This window comes from Nannospalax galili, unplaced genomic scaffold (assembly GCF_000622305.1).
Source record: "Nannospalax galili isolate Female #2095 unplaced genomic scaffold, S.galili_v1.0 scaffold406, whole genome shotgun sequence".
NCBI classification, from domain to species: Eukaryota; Metazoa; Chordata; class Mammalia; order Rodentia; family Spalacidae; genus Nannospalax; species Nannospalax galili.
The window spans coordinates 8174742-8182523 of record NW_008357033.1 but is presented as its reverse complement, the minus strand read 5'-3'; the positions used below and the strand labels follow the sequence as shown (position 1 = coordinate 8182523).

At 51.4% G+C, this 7782-nt stretch overlaps 1 protein-coding gene across 1 annotated transcript in view; it reads right to left on the bottom strand.

Annotated features, from left to right (window-relative positions):
* The window catches only part of Grip2 (glutamate receptor interacting protein 2), a gene marked incomplete at its 5' end in the record, with an annotated part of 86125 nt that overhangs the window by 33711 nt on the left and 44632 nt on the right, over positions 1-7782 (bottom strand). The gene's annotated exons all lie outside the window — the stretch shown is intronic.

Below are 7782 nucleotides of genomic sequence, written 5' to 3'. Positions count from 1 at the left end.
GCGCACTTACCTACATGCAGGCAATACACGCATACACATAAAATAAAATAATAAATAAAAATTTAAAAAAATAAATAAAAATAATAAATTTTTTTTTAAAAAAGAAAGCAATGAGAAAAAGACCTGTGCATGTTCAGTGCAGACAAATTTCTCCCCAGTACTTTTAATGAATGGGTGGTTGGCTGACTCATGGGAGGGGAACCCCAGAGATACAGGGGGTTGGCAATTCTTGAGATGTGCACAGGTGACACTCAAATATGACAGTGTTTTATGAAGGGGACCCAAGCATTGTGGACATTACTATACATAAGCATTGGAAATGGCTCCCCCAGGACACCAGGGACAACAGTGTGGCACAATACAGAAGCACTTACAAGGTGGCACCAGGCCAGCAGCACCAACTTTACCCAGAAACTCCAACCACTCAGCAGACCGGCCCTGGTGACCTCCAGCTGAGCCAGTCCACTCTCTCTCCATCTCTCCTGCTAGAGGGCCTGTGATTGGTTGGAGCACAGCTCTGCAAAGGGCCTCACTGTGACTGGCATAAGCACAGTCCTTTATGTGCATGGAAGAGCTGTGCTGTGATGGGTGCAAACACGCTTGACACACTTCCTTTCTGTAAGCTGGAGACACCGTCCTGCCTTATGCAGTGTCTGTAGAGACTGAACTCAAGATGCAAAACCATGACCATAGTCACTGAAGAAAGAATTCCAGCCACTGCCAGGCCTTAAAAGCAAGGTCATGGCACTCTGTACCAGAGGCTACTGTGGCTGTAGAGCTGAGGGTCCCAGCACCCCAGGCTCCTCTGGGAGCCATGACACTAATGGGGTTACAATAGCTACCCAGGGCAATGAACCCCCAGCTGTAGGGCCTTGGCTCTCTGGGTTTCAGCTGCAGCCTCTGGCTCTGCCAGACCAGCTCCTGGACCTCGGGCGCACAAGGCCAGGGACTTCCACTACTGCTTTTTGCCTTGGATTTCTATCTAAGTTAAGGATCCCACAAGCTGACTGGCAACCTCCTCAACCCCTTCCCAGGGTCCCCAGCAGCATTTTTGGTACATGGGGTTTTCCTAGGAGCTCATCTGTGTTTCAGAACTGTCTAAAGCTGCAAGGTACCAGGTCACCTCTGTGGTAGGCCACTGTTGCTCCCTTCCTGCAGTGGCCCCTCACTTTCCACAGTGCCCTTTCTAGACTCTCCTGTTCAGACACACCCCATCCGTGCTTTCATTTGATGCTCACAGTGACTCGGGGAGGAGGGAGATGAGATTATCATGTCCACTTGACAGATGAGGAAACTGAGGTTCTGATAGGCAAGCCCAAGGCAGTCTTAGTGCCCCAACCCCCACCCCTTGCTCCAGAATCCCTTGACCAGGCTGTTCTTGTTATTCCCCTAAGTGTCTTTTCTCAGCACTAGTCTGACAGCCATTAAGTTGGCAGGCCCCCGTGCTGTCCCCGGAAAGAACATCATTCCTAGTCCCAGGTGCAGTCCTACAAGTTCCCACTGCTTCCTCAGGCCTTTCCTGAACCTGCACATTCCCCTCACTTGTCCCTGAAGGAAGCTCCATCTTGAAGCAGAAAGACAGCCCAGGGGTCCAAACTTCTCAGTGGGTCAGCCATCCCCCAGCTGTAGTATATGGGGGAGGGGGGGTCTCCCCACCCCCTAAGCCTCAGGACTGTGGTCAGACAGAAGCCACAGCTCCCACTACAGGTGACAGAGGCCACATGTCTCATCCCAGTCAGATCTTTTCTAAACAAGGAGTCAACCTGGGTCAAGACAGCAAGGATTATGGCTGGAGCTCAAACTACAGGGAAGTTCTAGACCTCAGCACTACTGAACATCTTTCTTTCTTTCTTTCTTTCTTTCTTTCTTTCTTTCTTTCTTTCTTTCTTTCTTTCTTTCTTTCTTTCTTTTTCTTTTTTCCTTCCCTCCCTCCTTTCCTCCCTCCCTCCCTCTCTCCACCCTTCCTTCCTTCTTTCCTTTCTTTTTTGGGAAACTCTTCATTGTAGGGAGTTCATAACTCCCCTGGTCTCTAGTCACCAGACACCAGTAGCACCTATGACAGCCAGGTATGATTCCAGGCGCTGCCAAGTGTTCCCATGAGTCCCAATGAGAACCACCGCTCCACTTAGATGTGGGTAGCTGAGACACAGCTCAGCTGGGGTCTATGGACCTTCACCATCTTCAGTCTTTCCCCAGTCACTCTGCTCAGTCTAGAAGCTAGTAAATAACCCATCAAACAGCAGTTACAGCAAGTAGCATTGGGCAGAAAGGGCTCCTGTAGTAGGGTCCCCAGGAGCTCTGTGTTCACTCTCTCTCCCTAGACCTACCACCAATTCAGGCAACACTCCATTAAGTATAATGCCTCCTGTTACGGCTCCCTAATATGCCCTTCATTAGATCCAACAAGATGTTTCTGAGCTAATAAAATTAAAAAGACTGGATCCCATCAACTGTGTGACGGCGATGTCTCTAGTATTTCACAGGGGCAATTCTGAAATTAAAATGTGCCTTATCTCAGACAAATTAGATCTGCCACTGAGGCTCCTTCCCTCTTGTGCTGTCCTGGGAAGACCACAGATAAACTTCAAGGTTTATACATCATGGGGAAGGGTATGAGAGTGGGGGTTTCAAAGACAGGGAAGCTGAGGACCAAGTTCACCCAGACCAGAGCAGCGACTCCCCTGGAATGCAGCACTGAGCAGCCACAGGGTTGAAAGTAGAGCTTTGAGCCCTAAAGATAAAATAGAAGGAACAGAGAACTGAGGGCTGGTAGGGTCCCCCCAAATGCTACTCATTGTAGCAGAGTTGGGTAAGCCAGCTGCTGAGAGAGAACCAAATCCTGGAGTGTCCCTATGGTGTCCTCTTACCCATTTTCAAAGCTGCCTCTCCCCCCTTTCCTCATCCTGGTATTCAGATCTCACTCAGTACAGTGTTTCCCACGTGGTAGCCAAGTGCAAGGGTCTCCTAGTCTTAACACTGAGTGGCCCCAACTTTCTCCCTTGTAGAAATCCTGTTAGCTTTGAGTTCAGGCTGCCGGCCACCTGTTTTCAGTTTTGACAGGGCAAGACTGCAAACCAAGATTTATAGTAGAAAAATTAGTAACCAGGAGTTAGGGAGATGGCTCCGTGGGTAAAACACTTGCTATGCAAACATTAGGACCTGAGTTCTGGTCCCCAACACCCACAGAAAGTCAGGCATGGTGGCAAGTGCCTGAAATTCTAGTGCTGGAAATGCAGAAACAGAATCCTTAGGGCACCCTGACCTGCCAGCCTAACCTACTTGGTGAGTTCCAGGTTCAGTGAGAGACCCCATCTAAAAAAATAAAGCAGAAAGTAATTAAAGAAGATGCCTGATGTCAAACCCTGGCTTCCATGTGCACACCCCCCACACATATATATGCACACACACACATATACAAGCAGAGATACACATGTGCACTCACACAGGTTCACACAGATGTGCATGCACACAGGTGTACATGTATGCACACATGCATACCCACAAGTGCATGCACATGCACACACATACATACAAACACAGAGACACATGTACACACATGGGTACATGCACACACATATACATACATATGCACATACATATGTGCATCCCTGTGCATGTACATATGCAGACACACAATCAGTCAGCCGTAAGTGGGGCCTGAGCAGCTCTCTTGGTAAGGCTGGGCATTTCAGGTTGCACCTGAGGCCTCCCTTAGAGATCAGGAGGCCACACAGGTTGGGAGAGATACTGGTTAAGAGATTTCTGATCCAGTACCCACCCCCGTCACATTCGGAGTCACCCATAAGGAATGAATGGTGTCTGCTGGTGCCTTTTCAGATAAGATATCACAACTCCCCTCCTTCAAGAACATTCTCAGAATGGAGGAAACTGAGACAGCACTCAAACCAAGAATCAAAGTAGGACCAGAGCTGCAACCTGGCTATGCTCTGAGCCTCTATTCTCTATCTGCAAATCCAGGTGTCTCACTCACTGAGAACAGTGAGAAGTTAGGAGACCACGTCATATATAGAAAAGTCCCCATGGGGCTCAGTCCCCGGCGCTTCCCTCGAGGACTATGCTCACATTCCCGTCATTGCAGTTGCCTTTAATTCCCCCCCCCCTTTTTTTTTTTTGTTCTGGGACCTGGTAATTACATGCTTAGAGATGAAGGCTTTTCAAAAACATCTTTCTCCCCAATTTTCAGCTGGAAACATGCATAAAAAAAACCAGGGATATTTTTATCTGCATTTCCCCGGTCTCCTTCCAGCAATGGGCGATTATGAGCACTCCTTCGGTGAGACTGCACCGTAGAACTTGCTTCAGAGGGAGATCCACTTCTACAGCAACATCAGCTGGTCCCACCAGCACACAGGCCCAGAGCGCACTGGGACACAGGTCTGGGCACCTGGTCCTGGCTGCTGTGGCTAGTGTGGTGGTGTCTCCTTTATATTTTCTTTATTTTCTCCTGCAACCCTTGCTGATCTGCCTTGCATTTCCCTCCCTCTTCAGCCCCAGGGAGCTGCTGAGTTCTGACAAAGGGAAAAGGAAGTCTGTCCCTTGCCAGGCTGCTGTGCCAGGGTCCCGCCTAAGTGGGGTGCCCAGAAATGGGTGTGGGGGTGGGAAGGACTGCGGACTTGGTCCGGGACTGGCATCTGCCTCAGGAACACAGGAAAGGACTCAATGAATAAGCAAGTGTCTACAGCTCGATTTGAGCAAGCTAGAGACAGGGACCCCTCAACGGGACCCCTGTATTTTCATGTCAGTTGGATCAAGCGCCCCATTCCCCCAGATCCCACTTTCCCAATGGTGCATGGGATCTAGTGACAATTCCTAGGGAGCGGCTGCTTGGCACCATATCCCTGTCCAACCCTGGCTGGACTCACCTTGCTGTGGAAGGCATTGTTGGTTATGCAGAGGGAAAGATGGGCTGTGGAGTCAGGCCAGCTTGGCATGCTGATATACAGAAGGAGAGACTGAGGCACAGATCGGGTAAGTATTGCCCTGAAGCACAGGATGGAGCAAGCTTTGTACTTAGGCCTCGTTCTACAAGCTTTAAAGTCATTACTACTTTATCCTCCCAGTATTCCTAAATGCTGGGCGCTGCTGTCATCATCATATGATAAATGCAGAAACTGAGGCACTCGGAAATTAAGGGAACCACACAAGGACATAGCGCATTCAAGCCTAGGCCGTGCAGTTTCTCAGGAGGTCTGGTCCTGCTCTTGGGGTCCCCTCCTCTAGGAAAGGATACCAGCACAGGCCCAGAGCCCCTCATTCTACCACAATGATACCCCTATCTCTGCAGGGCTGAGCAGAACCTGGATGCAGGCTTTGGTTCCTGCAGCCAACAGGCCTCCAGGAAGCCAGCCTTCCTCAGGCAGAGGCATGTGACCACAGATAAGCCAGTGATGGCACACCTCTAACAGCATGAGAAAAGCAGCCATGCAGCAGTTAGGAAGTCTCACTGCATGGTGCCAAGGTGGCCAGAGAGATGGAGCATCGGCAGCCTTGCTGGGCCATTCCTTAGGCAGGCCTGCTGCAAGCATTTCAAACAAGCTCATCACTTGATTCTCCTGAGAAGCAAGGGTGGCAGTCCCAGTGGAGGGGTCCCTGTGTCATTGATGGGGAGACTGAGGCCTAGAGAAGTTACACTGGTGTGCTGTAGAGAGCCCTGAAACCAGGTCTCCCTGATTCCCAGACCACGTCTCTCACCCCCAGCTCTGCTCCCTCCCCTTACCAGGAGAACAAAGGACCCCAAATGAGGGGTGTCATCTCAAATGAGGGCTCAGGAGCTGGGTAGAACAGGGCTCCTGGGAATGAGAAGCATTGCTAGGATAGCTGGTCACACATCCCTTCTGCTTGGAAGCCTTCCCCCGATATTCATAAGCGTTTTCCCTCAACTCTTTCAGAAAACTGCAGAAATGGCCTGGTCAGCAGGATGTCCCCATGGGCCTACTAGAACAGACTCAGCCTACCACCTTCTACCCATCTTTCCTCATAGCACTCAACACTATCTGAAGACCCCACTGTGCTGAGAGTAGATGGAGTAGGGCTTTGATTATCTGCTCACTGCTTCCCACTGCCCCCAGAACATTCCAGCACTCTTTAAGTGCCCGACAAGTCTGCTTTCGAGGTCAGTTCCCATTAGTGGATGAGAAGAATGGCCATCAAAGAGACAGAAAGAGTAGCTTGAGGCCAGGAATAGGAAGGAGCTGAGCCTGGGTGGAGCCCATCCCTCCCTGACTCCTGGCTCCCAGCTGACCCCTAAGTGGGGAGCTTCTGAGTATCACTCAGGCCAAGAGGTGGCTTTGGTGAGACCCTTGGGAAGGAGGGTGACACAGGGACCCCTCACTGTGCACACACTCTGCTTCAATTGTCTTAAGTCAGGCTGGGTGTTAAGTGGTCACTCAGGCCTTGGTAGACTCTATGGACAAAGACATGTTTATGATCTGGAGTCAGAGAACACTCTCATCCTTGGGGCAAATATAGGAGGCAGACTGTGAGCCACTGAAGTCTATGCGTGGGCCTACTGTGTGCAGGTCACCTCCCTTCCCATGGCACCCTAGAGGCTCCCAGGCAGGAGCCTGGACAGGCCTAGGGTGGGGTTTGAGTTAAGTCCATCCAGCCCAAAGAAAGCCAGGCCACCTGCTCCCAACCCCAACCCCACTCTCACAGAGGGCAATCAGTCTCTTCCTCTGTAATAGGGACATGTATGTAGCTGTGTTGTGAAGTCCTACAACCTAGTAAGGAGACTCTCAGGGGCCTGCTGTCCCCAGCTCCAGAAGAGGTCCCCTGACCAAGTCTGGCCAATGAGTGGCCCAATGATTGGTTAGCAGTGGCAAGGAGACCAGCCCACCCTTGCTACTTCTGGTTGTGTACCCTCAGACAAGCCACTTGATACTCCAGGGCCTCAGTTTCCCCCAACTGTCAAGTGGGATAATAACAGTACCCAACCCATCAAGGTGTTCAGAGGATTAAATATGAAAACATACCAACAGGGCTCAGAGCCGCAACAGAGATCAGGGCTGAGACTGGCCCAGAAGAGGCCCACAGGACCTGCTGTGGTCACTGTTAGTGTTCATTCTGTGGAGACTGGGCCTGGGGGAATCTTGTCTGATGACCTGGGATGAGAGGCACATGCTACTGGAGCCCAGGAAGTAGTGGGAGAGGACAGGGCCAGCTAAGCCATTGTCTCCTGGAGCCTCAGGGTCCCCTCACACCACAGTCTCCACCCTGGAAGCTGTGCTGAGGATCTCTAGAGTATAGACGGGATGGGGAACATGGAGGTAGGGAAGAGGGGTGACAAGTCCAGAGCATGAACAGAAGGGTGGCCCACAAGCTTCCTGTTGGGGGAGGCCAAACTGGCCTAGTAGGCTAAAGCCGAGGAGACGACAGACAGATGGACAGACACACAGGGAGTATACATCGGCCCAACAGCCCCTGCCCATTAGTCACAGCCACCAAGGAATGTGACAGCCAGGCCCCACTCTCTGCTGAGTCCCGGGCTCTCCAGGAGCCTTGGTCCAGCATCCACCCCCAGGGTAGGAGCTTTCTTGGGTTACCCTGGCTTCGGGGTCAGCTCAATCTCACTGGACAGCTGCATACTCTGGACACCAGGCAGCTCTGTTTGCATGATGGCTGGAAGGCCAGTCCCCCTAGACCTCCCAGCTGAGCGCCCTGCTGCCATGTACCCAAGAGACAGCCTTGAGAGGCAGCCTTCCTGTGACAGGACAGACAGTCCTCAGCACCCACCTGGCCAGGGCTCCCATGCCCTCTTCCCCA